Raw genomic sequence first — 21147 nt, forward strand, 5'->3', positions numbered from 1 at the left:
AGCCTATTAGAAAAGCTGGCCTTTTATGCTGTTTTTTTCCTGGTGGGAGAAATCTTACTGAGCGTAATATGATAATGGCCACAGTTAACACTGAAACCAGCCGATTACTTTTTCTTTCCTCAATGAGCAAAATCTATTTTAGTTATCGGCTTGTAAACATGTTTTAATATATTGTTGGGGTGGTTGTTTTTTTAAGTGATTGCACAGTACTAACAATTAGAAGTGTTCAAAAATGGAATGAATTATAAGGAGAAAGGAGAGAGAGGGGGCATCACTTTCCAGTAAACAAGAAAAAGCTAAAAAGTGATAGAACCAGATCCCTCCAAGTAAGTATCTATTAACTACCACTTCTATAGCACTTTAAAGTTCCCATGGTAATTTAAGCACATTATCTCATTTGAGACTCACAGAAACTATCCCCATTCTGCATGTGAAGAAGCAGAGACTGGAGGGAGGTTAAGGGATTTTCCCAGAGCATGCAGTTAGTATCTAAGGAAGGGTTCAGACTCAGGTCCTCCTGACTCCAAGTCCTGTGCTCTATTCACTATGCCACCTAGCTACTATAGTGACAATGGCATAATCGATTGCCCAGAGGATGGACTGGCCCATCAGCTTACATGCCAGGGAGAGAACAGGAAGCCGTTGTACCTTTTGTGCCACCCCTTTGGGTTGTATGTTGAATGTGCCACAGGAAGGGCGTATTCCAAGCTATCTCCATTCCCAGGCCAAGATGGTGCCTGTGGAGACCAGTCTCCCAGCTTCCTCCTATTTTCCCCTTTTTCCCTGTGTCTTGCTCACTTCTTCAGGTGGACTCTAGTTTCCTACCATGATTTACTGACAATTCTTGATCCCAAGAAAAGGTAATTAATTATTTTAAATTATATTTACTGTCAGCTAGTGGGAGGAGGAAGTACCCATAAGCCTTACAGACTTTTATAAGCCGCAGAATCACATAATGTAGTTTTAAGGGACCATAGAAGCTGGCTAGTCCAAACAAGAACTCCTTTTTGTATACAACATATGGTTTGCTTAAAGACCTCCATCGAGAGAGAATCCACTATTTCCTAAGAGTGGTCCTGATCTATATCTTGCCACTGGACCCAGATGGCTCCAGAGAAGAGAGTGAGGTTGGTGACCTTGCACAACCCTGCCTCACTTAAATCTGATTCACTTGTAAGTCATGGCATCACCTTCCCCATGTCATGGTCCTTATTGAGAATGAAAGACAAACAGCAACAACAACAAGAGAACCCGTTCCATTTTTGGGTGGCTCTAATTATTAGGAAGTTTTTCCTTTTCTCAAACCTAAATCTATCTCTTAACATCTTTTATTTATTGCTTATAATTCTGCTTTGAGGGGCCAAGCAAAACAAGTCTAATCTCCTCACATTTGTTGGTTAGTCATTTTTCAGTCATGTCTGACTTTTTGTGACCCCTTTGGGAGTTTTCTTAGCAAAGATACTGGAGTGATTTGCCACTTCCTTCTCTAGCTCATTTTACAGATGAGGAAACTGAGGCAAACAGGGATAAGTGACTTGCCTAGGGTCATACAGCTAGTAGATGTCTGAGGCCAGATTTGAACTCATAAATATGAGTCTTCCTGACTCCAGACCTGGCACTCTATCTAGTATGCCACATAGCTTCCTAATACTTGAAAATAATTACTATCTCCTTCCTAAGTCTTCTCTTTTCCAGGTTGTACATTCACAGGTGCTTCATTGATACTCATATGGTCTGCTCATGAAGCCTTTTCACCATCTTGTTCCTCTTCCTATGGACACTACCCAGCTTGTCTTGTCAACGTCCTTCCTAAAATCCAACATCCAGAACTGAAACAATACTCACAATATGGTGGTCTGACCAGGGCAGACTGTCACCAGACTAAATACCTCCCTAAGTCTAGGATGTTATCCCTCTCTCTCTCTTTTGTTTTTTTTTTTTTGCTTTTTTGGGGGGGGCAGTTGGGGTTAAGTAACTTGCCCAAGGTCACACGGATAGTTTTTTGTGCTAGATGTCTGAGGTCAGATCTGAACTCAGGTCCTCCTGACTCTACTCACTGTGCCACCTAGCCACCCCTGTTATCCCTCTCTTAATGCAGCCTAAGACTGAGGCCAGGTGTGTGTGGTGTGCAGGAGGACTGACCCCTCTGGCATGTGGGCTGTCCAGCCCATTTCAGGACTGCACATCCACTTTTGGTGTCTGCCTTTCATCCAACTCTCACCTGCGGCTCCAAGAAGCTGCAGCATGCACAGTGGCCACAATCCAGTAAAACTGTCTTGGCACATGGGCTAAATCAGGTTAAAGGCAACCAATGAGCCTCAAACCCTTGGGTGAGCTGGGAGGTGTCTACCCCAAGCACAGAGGACTTCCCTGGTAGAATGGGCACATAAGAACAATTTGTTACAATGGCCATGAAGGCCATTGAAGTCAGGGCTGTGGACCACTTAGAGGTTGATCAGACACTGAAGATGGCAAGGTCCTCCACTGTATCCCACATCATCACCAGTCATCCTGACTCTTGTCTTGCCAATGGACTTTGAGATGCCTTTGGGATAGAGAGTGAGGCTCATGGCTTTGTACAATTCTGCCTCACTTAAATCTAATTCCTGAATGTCACAGTCCTCGTCTAAAACAAAGGACAAACAACAAAGATTGTGGCCATTTGGCCTCCTTGAAATGGTTAAAATCAGGATTTGTAGCAGCAACAGTAGATTTGGAATCAGGAGATTGGTATATTCCAACCTCTGACTCTTACTAGCTATGTGACCAGAGGAAGTCATTTACTTCCTTAGCCTTAGTTTCTTCCTGTGCAAAATGGGTATAATAGTACCTAGAGCACTTATTTCACAGTTGTGGTAAGACTCAGATGAAACACAATGTTCCAAGTCTTAGCGCTGTTCTCTGTATATGAAGTATTTTGTAAATTTGAAAGATGCTACCTTAATGTCAATAATCATTATCATTATTTTCTTCTTTGGAGGCAATCGGGTATTAAGTGACTTGTCCAGGGTCACCCAGCTAATAAGTGTTTGAGGTCAAATTTGAACTCAGGTCCTCCTCACTTTGGGGTTGGTGTTCTATCTACTGCCCCACCTAGCTACCCCCATTATCATTATTTTTACTGACAAGTGAAAAGTATCCTGTTTTTCTTACCCAGAGGGGAAAAAGTAGGCATAAAATGCCCCTTCCTTCCTGCAGTAGGTTTGTGATTTAGGGCTGTGAAGAGTAATAGATAAAAGTGAGTAGCAGATAATACAATGTTGGTCCTGGAAGAGGCTTGAGAGATCAGCCGGTCCAAGCTTCTCATTTGGAGAAGTATCACAAGCAACAAAATGACATTACAACCTCCCCACATGAAAAAGAGCTACAGTGAAGCCTAAAGATGTTTCAGACTGCTTATCGAAGTAGAAGGCTGTCCCAACTCCCCCTCCCCTGACACACACACATTCCTATGTCTTTTGTTTTGAATTCTTTGCTGATCTTGCAACAGCTGTTTTACTTGTAAATTGCCTTCCTGTAAATCTTTGTGGAAGATAGATTGTACGTGTATATGTATGTATGGATGAAGATGACGCAGATCCCCCCACTGGGGGGCTGTAGCAGCAAGCACCCCAAGCGTGCTCAGGGTGGCTGCCCATACAGGTTCTTGGATCTGCTTTGATAAAGGAAAGCAACTCAAAATGGGTTAACAAGCTTATTTTAATCAGACATATATTGTTTACCTTGTTCAGGGGAAAAAGGTCAGCACCCCAAACTTCAAAATACACAGACATAATTATCAAGACAGAAACAGATAAAGTAGACAGCTTTCCAAACTGTCCAAGCATTACATCCATACCAAATCAACATCTGGCTTTCAACATCTGGGTTTTACAAAGCCGGGGGGCTCAGGACAACGGCTTCCCAGAATCCATATAAAATCCCAGAACACTTCTCAAAGTGAGCCCCCCAAAACAAAGCTACACATCAGGGCTTATATAGCCTTCTCCTGGCTCAGAGAATGTAACAACCTTATTGACCCACTGGCCAATCAAAAAGTATCTACTGAAAAACAAGCCTCCCACCCCAGGCTTCAGGTGCACTTTAGCCTAGGGGCAGGGAAGATCTTCCAAATTTGCATTCCCATTACAGGGGCACACTTTTCTGCCTTATGTGCCATTCTCACCATTGCTCTCCTGGCTCTGCCTCTGACATTCTGGACATTGCCATGGCCTCAGCTGTCTCTCACCCTAGACCTTTCCTCAGCACCGGAGGATGTCTCTGCCCCTGCAGCCTTATCTCCCTACAAGGACTCCCCAATCCCAACCCCTCCTCCCATTGGCTAGTTCTTCCTAGAGGCTGCCATTTTGGGGAAGGGCCCAGGCTAGCCAGCCTTTATTCTATTTCTGGCTCTGATTTTGACTTTTCATGGACTTCAACACTATGTATACTCCTACGTTGGTACCTTCTGTCTCCACTCGTTTACTTTCCTGCTCCCTTTTTGTGGATTCCTTTCCAGTATTAGAATGTAAACTTCTTGAGGGCAAGGGATATCTTTTTGCTCATACATATTGGTATCCCAAGTGCTTAGCAAGGTGACTGGCACAGAATAAGTACCTGCTGCTTTGCCTCTCTCAAAGACTGACCTAAGAAGTGTCAAAATGATCCCAGTCCCCCAAACGTCTTCCCATATCCTATTTTGTGCCTGAAATTCCCACCATGAGACTCAGTACTTTGGATTAAGGTATTGTGTCTCCAGAAAGCATCAGGAAATAATCAAATATGTTACCTATGGGAGTTAACATCTTAACTTTTAAACATCCATTATCACATGATTTTAAATAGTAAGACCCTGCTAGGAAGAGGCTAGGAAGATTTTGATTAAGGCATTTCAGATATTATTGCATTACCATGGAAAGAGGGCTGGATTTGGAATCTGGTCTGCTTAATAGTTGTGTGACCTTGGTTGAGTCAATTCTCTGAACCAGTTTCCCTCTCTATAAACTGGGAATCATAAACCAAAACTTTAAAGCTCAAATGAGATAATGTGTATAATAGTATTTTATAGATCTTAAAGCACTGTATAAATGTCAGCAATTAGTTTTGAAATCTTAGAGATCAAAGAACACAGGAATTGAACTCAGAAAACCTAGGTTGGAACCCCAACTGTGGTATTTGTTTCCTGTGTGACTTTGTGCAAGTCACATGACTTTTCTGGGCCTCACTTTCCTCCTTTGTAAAATGGAAGAGAGGAGGTTGGACAAGATTTCTTCTAGAACTCCATTCCATGATCCCAACTCCCTATTTTACAGAGAAGTCAAGCCTGGGTGGAACTTGACTTTATAGAGTTCCCTAGCTAGTCTGAGACAGTGTATAAATCTTGGGAATTGAGGAATGAGGTACCAACCTTCAAGGAGACACAAAGAGAAGCTTCATGGCCTTTATAATTTTGCCAAGGACCAGCTGTCTGTCCATGGCTTGTTATGTTGGATCTATGTATGCAATCATGGGTGAGGGTACTTCCTCTGCCAACAAAAATCATCAATCCCCCTTGTCTCCTCATCCTATGTGATTCTTTTATACATTTTCCTGCAAGTCCTTCACAGAGATTCTATCCAGGGTGCTGGACACCATTTGGGAATACCAGTATACCACTCAGGTGCTGTCTACCATTCTCACTATATCCCCATCCTACCTCCTTTTTTTTACTCCATTTCTCACATTAGTTTTTAGTCATCTAATCTGAGTTAGAAGGCTTTAGTGGTGACCTAGTTCAACCCAAATGTGTCCCTTCTGTGCTTGAAGACCTCCAGTGAAATGAAATCTACTACCTTCTAATGATGACCATTTCACCTTTGTGGTTCAGTGGATTGAGCACCTGTCCTGCAGTCAAGACCTGAGTTCAAATCAGACACTTACTAGCTGTGTGACCCTTGGCAAGTCTGTTAACTCTGTTCTCCTCACTTTTCTCATCTGTAAAATGAGCTGGAGAAGGAACTGGCAAACCACCCCAGTATCTCTGTTGAGAAAACCCCAAACGGGGTCATGACGAGTAGGACATGTCTGAAAAATGACTGAACTACAACATAGCTCTACTTTATTTTATTTTATTTTGCCTTTTGGAGGGCAATTGGGATAAGTAACTTGCCCAAGGTCACACAGCTAGTATTTTTGTGTGGGTGTTAAGTGTCTGAGGCTGGAACTGAACTCGGGTCCTCCCGACTCTGGGGCCGGTGCTTTACTCACTGCGCCACCTAGCCGCCCCAGCATAGATCGACTTTAAGAATTTTTTTCCCCTTGAAGTCAAGCCAAACTTGTTTCTTTGCAACTTCTACCCATTGCTGCTAGCTCTATCCTTTGGGTGTCAGCAGAATAAGCTTCAAGGGCTTGAAGACAGCTACCTTGCTCCCTGCCACTGCCCCCCGTACTCCCAACTGTTCTTCTCTCCAAGCTAACCATTGCCAGATCTTTCAACAGATAATGAAATGGGATGAAGTTGAGACTCGTCAGTGTTGCTGTTACTCTTCTCTGGGTAGTCTCCAATTCTGAGAATGTTTTTCTTAAAATGGGACTCCCACACTGACCACAATACTCCACATGTGGCCTGACCAGGGCAAAATATCACAGGGCTGTCATCTCCCTAATCCAGGATACTATACTTTTCTTAAAGCAACCTAAGATTGTATTAGCTAAAAAAAAATTTTTTTTATTGCCTTGTAATTCTTCACTGGAATTACAAAAGTAGCTATGTGGTACAGTAGAGAAAGATCACTGGACCTGGAATCAGGAAAACCTGAGTTCAAATCTAGTCTTAAATAATTCCTAGCTATCTGACCCTGGACAAGTCACTTAACCTCTGCCTATTTGCTCAACTTTAAAATGGAGGAAGGAATAGCACCTGCCTCATAAGACTGTTGTGAGGAGCAAACGAGATAATATTTATAAATATATTATTTATACTGTGTACAGTGTAATGCAAAATACCACTGTGCAAATGCTTCCCTCCCTCCACCCTGGTAAAAACTCCTTCTTCTAGCTCCAACCTACCTTTCCTGGTTTATTTCAAATGATTCTCTCCTCCTAACCCACTGACCTTGGGTATGACTTATTCTGTTCTTTCTTAGCCTTTTCTCATGCCATCCCACATGTCTGGACTTTACCTCCCCACCTCTTTCAAGTCTCCTTATGAAGTGCCCCCCCCTCCCCCCCCGCAAAGGTTCAGATCAGGAGGCGTGGCCTTCTTAATGATGGCCTCTCTTGCCCATAACTGAAATCCTTCTCTTCCACTTGCACTTTGTTTGGATCTTCTCTCTATCCACCTCTCAGTCTCACTTAAATCATAGATATTTGTATATATGGCTTCCCTCCCTGCTGCCACCTTCCCTTCCCCCCTTAGATCGTTAAATTTCTTTAAGTACAAAATTAATGTTACTAGCATTGTGACATTATCGTTCCTCAATGACTAGTTCAGTGCCTTCATTGTACATAGTAGGTACTCCATAAATATTTGTTGTAATATCCATGTCTTTTGTGGGGGGGAAGCCAAACTTAGATTTCATCAGTATAAGCAATTCCCAGAGTGGACAGTACTCCCACAAATGCAGATCGGTATCTCATTTGTAACTCTGAGTCTTAGAGGGCCACCTGGGGGCACTTTACAGGACATTGGTTGTTGATTCCAAGGCCTATGCCCACCGCATCAGTGTGGCTTTCTTTATGGTTGTTGTCTTTTTAAATACTTTTCTCTAGGTCCTTAAATTTTCAAACTCAGAAATGTCTAGAAAAGTTTGCTGGAAAGTCTTGTAAGGGATAGTTGCCAGGCATTATGTGGTAATCTGTGCCAGCTGGTTTATTATATAAATGGCAAAGGCATTAAGGAAGATGGTGGGCAGGAAGAACAGGGATGATGGTGGTGGAGGAAGAGGAGAGGACAGATGGGCTTTTTACATAACAGAAACATCTGTCACCTCTTTGTCCTCCCCAGGACATGCTCCCAGAGTACCTGCAGAGGAAGAGGGTGCCTGGAAATGCTGAGAAGCTGCTGTTTGCTGCCCCATCCTTGCCCCTCTCCTGAGTCAGGGGCCTCGCCTGGTAGCCCCTTCTCCTGAGTCAGGGGGTTATCTTGTGTGTGCATCACTCACCAGCCTGATTCTTTTCTCTCCCCCAGTTTAAATCACTGGGCACAGACTAAGCCACTTTCACATTAGATATGCCTGCAGGAAGGACAGCCCACAAAGAAGAAGAGAGCCCTAACCCTGAGCTGGGCAGTAGCAGCCCATTCCAAGCCGGGTGTCTCCATTGAGCAGATTCCTTCAGTGAGCTGCAGAGCTCCTCTCCCTCTCAAGGCGAGGCCTGTCACCATGGTAACTGCTAACTTTGCTGGGAAAGAGTCACTACAATGGTGTGCATAAAGATTGGCTGTGACCCTGGGCAGGGATGGTGAGAGGCCCGCTGAAGGAGGAGGAAAATGAAGAGAAAAAGGAATCCTCTGGGGCCAGCCCTGTGCTTCCTGGGAATCATTTCAAAAACCAGAACAACAGTGGCCAAGACCTTTAAGGTCCCTTCAGCTCGAAAACCTGCAAACTACAAGAGAAAAAGGTCACTTTGGTTAGTCTTGATCTATGTTCACATTATACTCCAGGCCAGGCCTTCTTGCCTTTTCTCTTCTGCCTAGCTGGTCATCCGTGCCCCATGCGGCTCTGATTTCTCCATCCTCCATCCTCTATGGATTTCTGTCTTCAGCACTTAAAGTGAATTCTCCCCCGCCCCCATCCTTCCTCCTCCCTCAGTCCATCCTTTCTCTATCTGCCTGTCTCCCTCTTGTCCGTCTTTCCCATACACACAAGCTACATCTAGGATTTTATTAGATTCTATTCATATTATTTGCTACTGCTTCATAATATCACAGAGCTGGAAGGAACATTAAGGGTCTTCTAGTCCAAATCCCTCATTTTACAGATAAAGAAACCCCAAAATGTAACCCAAAAATGCATTCTGAGACCCAGAGAGGGAAAATGATTTGGCCAGTCATACAAGTAGTGGGTCAAAGCTAGGTATTACTTAAACCATTCTTGATTTGGCATGTACAAATTACCTCGTGTCTTTAAAGGGTTCCAGGAAAGACACATTAGATAAAATGACATTATAAAGGGTAGTTGTCTCCTTTGTTAGAATAGTTTAAGTGGAAAATTAGTCTAAGCATATTATAGAAAGGTTTCCAATGTTATCGTCGTGTTTGCTTATTACATATATTATAAGATCATCGATTTAGACTAGAAGACATGTTAGAGGTGTTCTCTTGTAGCTCATTCTTTTTCATAGATGGACTGACTTGCCCAAAGCCACCCAGGTAGTGAATTAGACTCACAGCCTGTGGGGAGAAGCAGCATTGAAACTTAGGGATTCTGACTCCAAATCCAGCCCCAAATGATGGTGGGATGTGGTATTTACTAATAGATTGTAAGCTCTTTGAAGGAAAGAATCATCTTATACCCCTTCCATATAAGACATAGAACCCTGAAGAATACTATGCCCATTGTCACATTCACCAAATAATTCTTTTTTTTTTTAACTACAGACTTTAGGAAGCAGAGGGGAAATAATGTAGAATTGTGATGGTATGGAGTTTAATGAAACAAATGGCTGTTTGCCCCAAATCTGCTTCCTCGTGACCTTATTCCTCCGCCTCAAGGGTACCAGGATATCACATATGTCCAGGGCAGATCTGGGAGGTCTACTGTAGTCAAGACCAGTCACCAGAGAAAACAGACAATTTACCACAGGCCACTGAGCTCAGAATACCTGCTTCCCAGGCTGCAGTCATTTCTACAACACTGATTAATTAAATCAGTGCACAGTTGAGTTGAGCAGGCATTTTAGCATTTTCTGTAGATTAATTCTCAGAACTATAGACATGATCTTGTACCCTAGTTCGGAGGAAAATAAAATGCTTTGTAATGATCTGTGTAGATGAGAGAACAAACCTTGGAAGTTGGAAAGTCATCATCCTCTGCACAGGCCAAACTTATACCAGGTATAGTCAACTGAATTATCCAGGCCCAGAGCTACATATGAAACTTGTATCATCCTTCCACAGGCCCAGAAGTTCTATTTGGCCTTGGGCCTTGCCCCAACCACCAAAAAAAAAAAAAAAAGGCCCCAAAATTAGGGGGGAAAGTCCTCCCTAGAGCTCCTGCTAACAGGAGATCCTAGTAGGGCCTAAGCCATACTATTCCATATTGAAAGTGACGAAGATGGCATCAGGAAAATGCTACTTTTTTGTCAAACTGGCTTCAGAAAAAGGATTTTTTTTTGGTCGAAAATAATTTTTATTTTGCTGCAGCTATTTCATTGTGGTATTTCTAGGTTCTTTAGACAGGGGCAAGTTGACTCTTATCTTTGGATTTTTCTTATCCTTCTATTTAAGCCAAGATCCCTCTTTTCCTCCTTTTCTTCTTCCCCTGCCTCCTCCCCACTCCATTAACTGCTACTTTTTCCTTTGTGAGTTTGATAAATAAAAAGCTGCTTCAACTGAATGGATAGAAATTCAGAAGGTAAAAGGAAGAACCTGGGGAGAGGCCAAGAAGCGGTCAGTAGAGAATGAACTTCCCTGATAATTGTCTCCTAAGAAGGCTGCCCCGTCCTGGGATCAAAATATAAAATCAGAATATTTGGAGACATCTGCAGCCTACCTTTCTATATGCAATATTCACTTTGGCAAATTCTCAAATCATAAAATTACAATGGAGTGGTCTGAGCTGAGGATTTTTTCTTCTCATTTCAGATAGATATTGAGCCAGCTTAAATTAGAAATGAGTTCTCTCCATATAGATGTATTACTTTCTAACAACATATTAATATAGGTAAAAGGAAAAGTATCTATCTCTATATAAATGTTACTCAGTCTTTTCCAGTTGTAGCTTATGACCCCATTTGGAATTTTCTTGGCAAATATACTGAAGTGGTTTGCCATTATCTCCTTCAGCTCATTTTACAGATAAGGAAACTGAGGCAAACAGGATTAAGTGACTTGCCCAGGGTCACACAGCTAATAGGTGCCTGAGGCCAAATTTGAACTCAGGAAGATGAGTCTTCCCCAGGCCAGGCCAGGTACTTTATCCACTGTGCTACTTAACTTCTTTTCAAATTAAAAAAAATTTTTTTTTTTTGCTTTTTGGAGGGGGGAAGGTAAGGTATTCGGGTTAAGTGACTTGCCCAAGATCACATGGCTAGTTTTGTGTTTGTGTATGTGTGTGTGTGTGTGTGTTGTGTCTGAGGCCAGATTTGAACTCAGGTCCTCCTGACTCCAGGGCTGGTGCTCTATTCACTGTGCCACCTAGCAACCCCTCCCCCCCCACTTAATTTCTTGATATAGAAAGTTATAGGATCTAGATATAGGGTTACATGCAAAAATAATTTTATGGTGAATGACTTTGCTTCTCAATACAAGATGATGATTTTCGAACTTCAATTCATCAAGAATCCAAGCAGAGGCTGCATGGCCACCTGGCAGGCTAGTTATATCAGGTGTTCTATTGAAGTTTGGGTTGGCCAAGATGGCTGCTGACAACCCTTCCAACTCCCCAATTCTGTGGGTGTTCCCTCCCCCATGCAGAATTGTAACTATGCGTCCACTGTAGCAGGAGGGTTTCTAGAGCTGTGGTAGCCCCAGATATTCAATAGCTGTTATTGAGCCTTTGCAAAATTAACTGGGCTGTCCCCAGGCATCTCCGTCTAGAGCCTGGTGTAGTGGTGGTATAATAATAAACCTGTGTCTCCAAGCCTGGAAAAGTTGCTTAATCCAACTAAGCTTATTTCCTCTCCTATAAAATGGGGATAATAATAGGAGGTAACTACCTAGAGTTATACAAGCATAATGAAATATTTGTAAAGCACTTTGTAAACCTTAAGGTGTTATAGAAATATGAACTATTATTATTATAATAAATGACCCAGGGTCATCTCCACTGAAAGAGGACATTAGTGGGAGATGATTTTCAATGCCATGCACAAAAAAATTGTGACATGTAATAAGCAATTTCATGTGAAAAAAATCTGAATAAATCACACTTTACTTCACATATGACATGCATATTATTATTGTTGTTCAGTCATCTCCATCTGGAGTTTTCTTAGGAAAGATATTGGAGTGATTTACCATTTCCCTTTCCAGCTCATTTTACAGATGAGGGTTAAGTGACTTGCCCAGGGTCACACAGCTAGTAAGTGCCTGAGGCCAGATTGGAACTCAGGAATCTTCCTGGCTTTGGGCCCAGCATTCTATCTACTGTATCCACTCACTGGCCCCTGTATATTATTACTTATACATACATCTATTAAAGTTGTATTTTGCTTAGAATTCTTATTTTTCTTTATGAAATTGGAGAAGTAGCATGGTTGGGTGAGGCATGGGTTATAGTACTGGACTGGGAACCTTTTTGCTCTGGCAGCTACATTCTAGTTGCCTGTTTCCTAGTTTTGAAATGGTCCTTTACAGTGCTCTCTCCCAGATCTTTAGATGAGACTGTAGCCTTCTAGAGTTCTCAGAGATAAGGAAAACTAATCACTAGATGTACTAGGTACAACCATATAGACTCCTAACCTTTGGATGTAAAGTTGTTTTCTTCAGTTTTACTTTTCTTAGTACCCGTTTCACCATCATGTCCCTTGCCTAGTCTGCTTGCTTTGTTCCTTCCAGGATTACTCACTATTCCCTGCCCTTATAGTAGGGAGGCAACTTGATGCAAGACAGAGGCCAAACACAAGGCCCTCCAGCTGCATTTCAGCCTGCAACCCTTGTAATGCAGCAGGAATCAGATTAAAATGTAATTTGGAAATTCTTAGCAAAACAAGTATAATAAAATAGAATAGAGATAATGTTAATATGTGGTTTTCTAAGTCAATATGCAGAAGCAGCTAGGTAGCTCAGTGGATAAAGCACTGGACCTAGAGTCAGGAAGACCTGAGTTCAAACCCAGCCTCAGACATTTAGCTGTGTGACCCTGGGTAAGTCACTTAACCTTCTTTGCCTCAGTTTCCTCATTTGTAAAATGAGCTGGAGAAGGAAATGTCAAACCACTCCAGTATCTTTGCCAAGAAAACCTCACATAACCTCACAAAGAGTCAGACGATACTGAATAACAAAAACAACAAAGTCAATTAATGATCCCAAATTTCTATTTGAGCTTGACACCTTTAATGTAAGGAATGAGGCACAGGACTTGGAGTCAAGATTGGAGTTGAAATCCTGACCCAGATACTTAGTAGCTCTGTGACCTGAATAAGTCACTTAACAGTTCTGTGCCTGAGTTTTTTCATCTATAAAATGAGAGGAGCTTGGCCTCTAAAGTCCCCTCACACTCCCTATCTTGGGTCTCTGATGGTTTTTGGCCCAGGCCATTTTCAATCAATGCCTTCCACTCTAGAGTTATCTTTTATCTATTCTATATGTATCTTGTTTATACCTGTTTATTTACATGTTGACTCCCTCTTTGGAATGCAAGTTCCTTGAGGGCAGAGACTGGTTTTGCTTTTACTTTTAATCCCTAGAATTTAGAATGCTTAATAGATGCTCATGAACTCATTGAGACATAGTGTGGTTGCCTTAATGACTATATGCCTATCAGTCACTACCTTTGTCTGAGAGAGAGAAGGAGAAGAAGAAGAAGAAGGAGAAGGAGAAGGAGAAGAAGAAGAAGAAGGAAGAGGAGGAGGAGGAGGAAGAGGAGGAGGAGGAGAAGAAGACATCAACTTAGAATTAGAATCCTCTTCCTGTTTTTTTTTTCAGCTAGGTAAAGGCAGTTTTAAGATAGTCTTCAAACCCAAGTCCATCACTTCATATCATGTTCTGAATACATAAAAATCGTCTGTGTATTTCAGGTATATCAGAAGAGCACATAGGTTTAAAGCTTAAGAAGGACCTTTAAGATACTAATCCAATCTTCTCATTTATAAGGATAAGGAAATTAAAGCTCAGAGAGGTTACATTGTTCCCCCAAGGTCACCCAGCAGTAGCACTTGGATTCAAGCCCAGGTATCCTGACTTCAAACCTGGTGGTCTTTCTACTGCATTATCTTGCCAGAAAAGAAAGCAAGAACTTGCCTTTCATTCCCTAGTCCCCTCCCTCTCACTCACACACACACACCCTCCACCACCACTACCTGGTGAGGTAAACCCCTCCCCCCAAAAAAAGAAACAGGTACAGCTGGTGCTCCCATAGCTGAAGTTAAGAATTCTAGCAGGACAGAGAGGAACAAGGTCAGACACTCTTGGAAGAGAAAGACAAAGGGAACAGAGCTGGGGAGCCACATAGGGAATCTGGAGGTTCTTGTGGAGGCTGGGGTTGGAGAGCATGAGGAGCAGTTATTGAAAGTAGCAAGGTTGGATTTGAAGTCAGAAGACCTGGATTCCAATTCTGGCTCTGTGTGACCCTGGGCAAATTACTGAGCCTCTCTGGGCCTGCTGTATTTCACCAGATAATTGTGGCTGATTTTCTGCCAGTTTTTTTTTTTTTGCAAAAAAGTGGAATGTGACCATTATGTGAAGCTTTTACTTTTCTTTCTTTTTTTTAATTGTGCTGGTATTACTTTAAAAAATCATTTAGTGCAAGATTAGGATGCATGGAATACTCGTGAATATAGGTTAAAATTGAATTCTGACAATGCAGGTGCACTGAGAATTCTAGGCTCCCAGCTCTCAGTGCTCAAGAAATAAATGCATATCCATATACCACTGGTGAATATATTGCTGTTCTATTTGCCTTTTAAACAATGTTGATAAATAGAATTATACTGTGCAATGATTACGAGATGAAAAATTATAAGTCAAGTTTTGAACTAAAAAAAAACCCAGCGAGCAACAATTATGTGGTGAGATACAGTAGCTCTTCTCATAAAATGAGAGGCCTGGACTAGCTTTATTCTAGCTCCACCCTCTGATTCTATAATAACAATAGCTAGCATTTATGTTGGGCTTTAAGATTTGCAAAGACTTTTACATGTGTTAACTTATTTGATCCTCACAATAGCCTCACAATAGAGGTAGATGTTATTATTCCCCCTTTACACAGGAAGAGACTGAAGCACAGAATGTTTAAGTGATTTTCCCAGCATCACGCAGCTTGAGAGTGTCTGAAGTTGGATTTGAACTCAGTTCTTCCTGATGCCAAGTCCTACGTTATTGTAATAGTCATCATGTTGTGATTAACTGGGGAAGAAGATGCAAGGGAGAAAAGGAGAGTAGGGGAGAGTGGGAGAAGAGACAGAGACTCAGAGGAGGGAGAGGAAGAGCATAAGTGGGGTTCTGGAAGTAATCAGAAAGAAGTGGGTGAGAGATGGAAAATGTGGACTACAGCAGGCGACAAGGGGCAGAGGGAAGAGGCACTTGGTATACTCAAGGCATGGGATGTTCTTTAATATCCTATATAAGGGAAGTCACTCTGCTGGGTATTTAAGTAAGTCAGGAGCTGACTCTAATTCTTGCACTACAGATTTCCCTGTGTCATCTCTCCTTTCTCCAATGCAACATTCATATGTCTGTCAAAAATAATTTTCATAGTAAATGAAATTGATTTGAAATCTGATTGTGTCACCCCCCAAAAAAAACAAAACAAAACAAAACACGTTAATGGCTCCATGTTACCTCTGGAATAAGTCTGGCATTCAAGGCCTTCTTGTAATATGACTGCAGCCTACCTTTCCAATCTTATTTCAGTGAACTTACCTTTGTTCAGTCAGCTACACCATAGTTCCTAGTTCCTAGATCTCATTCTGTTCTTGCCCATCTCCATACTTTTGTGCATGCATGTCATCCCCCGGTCTCAGAATGTATTCCTCTCATCCACCTTTGGCTCTGTCTTTTTGATAGACATCCTTTCTTAAGACTCCCCTCAGGTACCACCTTCTCCATGAAGCCTTCTAGCTATCCTTAGGTAAAAATAATCCTTCACTCTTTGGACTCTCTCAAGCCACTATTATTATTATCTGTATGTCATTCTCCTTCTACATTTCAAGCTATTTAAGGGCTAAAATTCTGGGGATCCCCCCCCTTTTTGCATCTCCAGCATTTAGCACAGTACTTTGTACATAGGAGGTATTTAATAAATATTTGTTGAGTTGAGTCATATTCATTACTTTTGGGGAATGCAAAATCAATGTGATTTCATTACTGGTCAATCATTTTCAAGGTACTGTATAGCACCTATGTTATTAGACTTAATGCCCTGTTAGGGAAATTAGGAAATAGAATATTTAAACTGTAACTCTTGTTTCTCATTATGCAACTCCATGTTGTTGCTTTTTTTTTTTTGAGGGGGAAGGTAGGACAATTGGAGTTAAGTGACTTGCCCAAGGTCACACAAGGGGTGTGTGTGTGTGTGTGTGTGTGTGTGTGTGTGTGTGCGTGTGTGTGTGTGAAGTGTCTGAGGCCCGATTTGAACTCAGGTTCTCTTGACTCCTGCGCCACCTAGCTGCCCCCATATTGTTACTTTGATATAGAAAATAAGACACAACCCTCTTTTAAAAGACTATCCTGATTATGATTTTTTGGGTAGTGAGGATCACCGAAAGGGGGTGAGGGTACCTTGATATTAATATAATTTTATTTGGCAAATCTGTGTTACATGACCATTTTTAGGTAAACAATATTAAGTGACCTTTTGAAGACCTCGTAGCATAGTAAGTAGAAAGCTGGTCTTAACCTCTGGACACATAATGTGTGTAGCCCTGGGAAAGTCACTTAACATCTCACTGCCCCAGGCTCCTTTCCAAGGAAGATTTCAAGGTGGAGAACATTAGCCTCTAATTGTCTGCTTGGTGAAAGTTCCTTCACCCCGAACCATCTTATACCAATGGATCGGATGCCCTGCCTCATACCCCCACAATTTACCAAGCTTTCATTTATATTATGCTTTAAGGTTTGAAAAGCTTTCTACATACATCATCCTATTTACTACTCAGAGTAACCCTGTGAGGTGAATGCTATTATTATTCCTATTTTACAGATGCAGAAAGCGAGGAATGAGTAACAGCTACTAAGAGTCTGAGGTGGGATTTGAACCCAGGTTCTCATGATTCCAAATCCTGGGTTGCAGTTTGTCTCTGCTGAGAAAACATGGTTTAACATTTCTTGGGGGGGGGGGGGTCCTTCAGATTTTACCAGAAGTTTCAGTAACCGTCTTTCCCCTACTAACTAATGCCAATTCATATTTTTACACATGCGCCCTGGCCTCTTTTCTATGAAAATTCCCAATTTAAATACCGAAGCAAGCATTTTGTTCTTAGCGTCCCACCTAGAATCTGTCGGTTTGCAATCCCCTTCCATCTCCCTTTCCATCTCCCTTTCCCCAGATCGGCTAAATCCTCCCATCTAACCAATGAGTCACTCAGGCAATGCTTTTCCTAGTTGCGTTGCCCTGGGAGAGGTGTACACTAATCTACTGTCCTAACAATCCGGTGACCAAATTCAGGGGCCCCATCCTTCCGCTCCCCCACCCACCCCCTCCCTCAGGAAAGCACTGAAACAGCTGATTGCTGACTCAGAAGGGGTGGAGGAGGAGGGAGGGAGGGCGGAAAAAACCCCCAGCGAATCTCATCGCAGCTCTCTGCTGCATCCCTATCCCACAATGCCTTGCCCTCTTTGCTGCAGTCTTTTCAACACGAGCTGAGTGAGAAAAAGATGTACTCAATAAAGATTGATTGGTCTGAATCCTGAAGGGGGTCTCCCACTTGTTAATGCCCCAGAAAAAAAAAAATTCATGACGACTTCACTGGGGCTTCTCTTCTTTCCTCCATTTTTCCTTTTCATCTGTCCTCTTCATGGATTGGAGCATCACTACAAGTGGAGCCCAAGCTAGGCTCTGTCGCTAAGCATGGCTGTGCTGTATGGCAGGGCATTTTAAGCAGTGCTTCCAAACTTGAGACATTAGCTGGAATATGCTTTGTTCCTTTGGATTACTGCGGAGCTAACTGCAGCCACAGCCCTTGGGAGGACTTAGTACTTTACTTCGTTGATTAATCTATTTATCTACAGAGATGGGTAGGTCTTAACTATTCAGATTTGCTCAATATTATGCCAGGTGGATATCTGATCTCTCCTGTTCTATTCTGGCTCTTTTTTCCCCCTTCTCTCTTTCTCATGGTGATGCTGCATGCTCAGTAACTATAGGAAATAGAGAGAGAGACTTACTCTATGCTTAAACAAAGGCACCAGATTAACAAGAGTGGGGAGAAAAGTCGTGCAAGATTGTGCTTATCAAGCCTCTAATGTGAGTTCCTAGAATTTTATTATTGTTATTCTTTATTATGTGTGTGTTTAATCTTAATTTGTTTTGAGCTGCTGGGAGGGATCCTTTTGATTATTTTTCTGTGTGGGGGCAGAGAGAAAGGGATGAAACTTTTCATCTGCTAAATTTCACCCTAGTTTTCCAAGGGTGAAAGGGAATATTTAAAACCACCCATCCCCCACCCAACCTCCTTTCTTAAGAGAGTCTCCGGCTTAAGAGAGTCTCCTGGCCTGAGTCTCCGTTACCATTAGAAACCCATTCATTCATATAACGCATGACTTGACTCCCTTGGATCTTAAATGTCATTGATGAGTAGCAAAAGAATATGCTGCAGATGATTTGGGGGTTTTCTTTCTCTTAATGATTCAGCCATGAAGTAGTGCCTCACATCTGGGTGGAGTTTGTAGCTGCGTTGCATGGGGAAAGAGTCTTAGGGCTGGGTATTGAATCCTGAAACATCAGACTGAATTTCCTACACTAATGGGATTCTGGAGTTTTTATTCCTTTTGTATGTGAATTTTAATTATTGTTAGTTTGGAAGGAAAAGGGAAAAGACAAATGGATGTGGTTGTTCTTTAAATGAAGTAAATGCAATAAATGTTTTCTAGACCTTAAAAGATACAGGAAAGATTTCATTTCCCAAAGAAGAAAGAAAGGAGAAGGGAAAAAGACTATTTTGGTGTCCAGGCTTTAAGTGACAGGTGTAGGCTCAAGCCAGGGTATTTTTAAAATTCTTTTTTACCCTTCGGTTTCATTGCATAGATCAGGTTTCTGCAATTCTATTGCTCATGAATAAATTGTAGCCTTTTTTTTTTTAATCCTTTAGAGAATATGTAAGAGCATCCATAAGAGCCCAAATTAATTTGGGGGCTTTTTTCATGACATACAGGCTTTTTGTGACTCTGACCAGTAGATTTAAGAGTTCTCCAAACCTGAATCTCTTTTTTCCCCATGACTTTCATTAATTTCAGCACAGATTCTTTGAGAGTTGTGTGTCTAACCAACAGTGATGTTAAATAATGCATGCCCCTCCCAAGCACACAATGAGAAGTTTGTGTGTGTGGTATGAGAGAGCAGCTTTCTTTCCCAATATAATGAAAGGCCAAAGGCTTCTGTCCAATTTTCTTCTAGAAAGATACAAATGACTATTTAGTTTGGAGGTTTAAAACTCAGTTTAAACCAAAAATCTTTCCTCATTCAATGAGTTTTTCCTTCTAGAAAAATTGTGAAGAAATGGATTTTCAGTCAGTACTTGAGTTCGCACAGACGTACATTTTTATGTTGCTCTGTGCCTTTTTAGAAATAAGAACAAAACCTGTCCACCTGTTTCCAGTTAAAGTTATAATGCTGTAGCAAAGATTTGACTTACACAGTGGCAGAAACCTGTTGGATTTTGTTGTCCAACAGATAAAAATATTCAATCTTGGTCATTTTGAGAAAAAAAAAATTTCACTTTCATTCCTTTAGTTGCCCCCTTCAAACCAATATCTGACATTTAAAGCTGCCATGTTTGACCACAAATATATCATATCCTTTTGACCTGTACCTCTAAAATTTTTTGAAGGCACTTTTGCTTTAAATGATTAATTTCAGGAGCTATTTTCTTTTTTTAAAAGTAGCAGATTAAATTAATTTTTCTATATTTGTGGCAAATTGCAAGCAAATGGCCATTAGTTACTTTATGTTTTTAGCTCTGATGTTGAACCCTCTACCCTGTATTCTGATGTAAGTGGCTTTGTATTCACCCAGCAGTTTCAATAAGTCCTAGAAAAAAAGATGTCTGCCAAAGATGTCTGAATTTGACTATATTTGACTTAGAATTTGGTTTTTTCCCCCTAGAATTTGGATTTTTAGATTAGAGCAGAAATTGAGTAGCAGATGGGTCTAGGTTGATAGTTAGAATGGTTTTGTCTTTGAGGGGACTCTCCATGGTTTCTTTCTTTATACCCAGAAAAAAGGAAATCATCTTTCCCCTTATTTTAATCTCTTGTTCTATTCTTTCTGCCTTTTCCCTCTGCTTTCCTATTATTAAACACAATTCTTATTTTCCTCAAAAATCTGTTTTTTTAATAGCACAAGCCTAATTAACTTCCAAAACAGATTTCAAATGATTAAGACAAAATATTTTCTCTATGGCATAGCTACCATTGAGGCTCTGTGCCTTGTGCAATTCCAAATCAAGAATGGTAATCCCCTTTTGCTACAGACAATAAGGGTCTAGTGCTAAGCAGTCTGGTTTGCTGTGACCCTTTCTGGTCCCGTGATGCTCTGTTTCTCTGTGTCCTTCCCAATCACCTTAGGATAGCAAGGGGAGGAGAAGTGGCAATGTGATTGATAAGGGGGCAGGAGACCCCACTTGTCTTTATTGCCCCATGGTACCAGACTACATTTAAACTGGTCTGCTTGATCAAACACATAGAGACCCAGATTTAGGAGGGGGAAAGAAGCTGAAGGTTAATGTAATAATTCGCTTTAAAAATCTGAAGGGTATTGTGATACTGACGAGCTGTTCCCTCAGCTTTACAGAGAGAGGTCAGAGTTGGAAGAAATAGGCATATGTAGCTGAAGGAAAAGTGTGGGTTTGGGGCTGAGAGAAAACTCCTTCCTTCCAACAGCAAAGCTATCAGGGAAATTCTGAGATCTCTGTCCCTGAAAACAGGAAGGCTCTCCATAGTTTGCAAAGTGCCCAGCCCTTAGCACAGTGCTTGGGACATAGTAGGTGCTTAATAAATGTTTATTGATTCATTACAACAAACCAGTGAGAAAGTAGATAATACATCTGCCCCCTCCATTTTACATGAGGAAACAAAAGCTCAGAGTTAAGTGACTTTCTCATAGTCTTCTAAGTGGCAGAATGAGACAGATCCCTGTCAGATTCTGAAGGGTC

General features: G+C 41.6%; 1 protein-coding gene across 10 annotated transcripts in view; it reads left to right on the top strand.

The window, feature by feature from the left end:
* TRIM2 (tripartite motif containing 2) overlaps positions 1-21147 on the top strand; it is a 144205-nt gene that overhangs the window by 51536 nt on the left and 71522 nt on the right. For 2 of the 10 annotated variants that reach the window (XM_069105575.1, XM_069105572.1), the window contains exon 1: positions 17599-18013. The exons of 7 other annotated variants lie outside the window; for them this stretch is intronic. The gene's annotated coding sequence lies outside the window, so the exon portion shown is untranslated. One more of the 10 variants, XM_069105576.1, reaches the window with a different exon arrangement.

This window comes from Petaurus breviceps, unplaced genomic scaffold (genome assembly GCF_028583685.1).
Source record: "Petaurus breviceps papuanus isolate PSGF00001 unplaced genomic scaffold, PetGlider_PUasm1.0 76, whole genome shotgun sequence".
Taxonomy (NCBI): domain Eukaryota; kingdom Metazoa; phylum Chordata; class Mammalia; order Diprotodontia; family Petauridae; genus Petaurus; species Petaurus breviceps.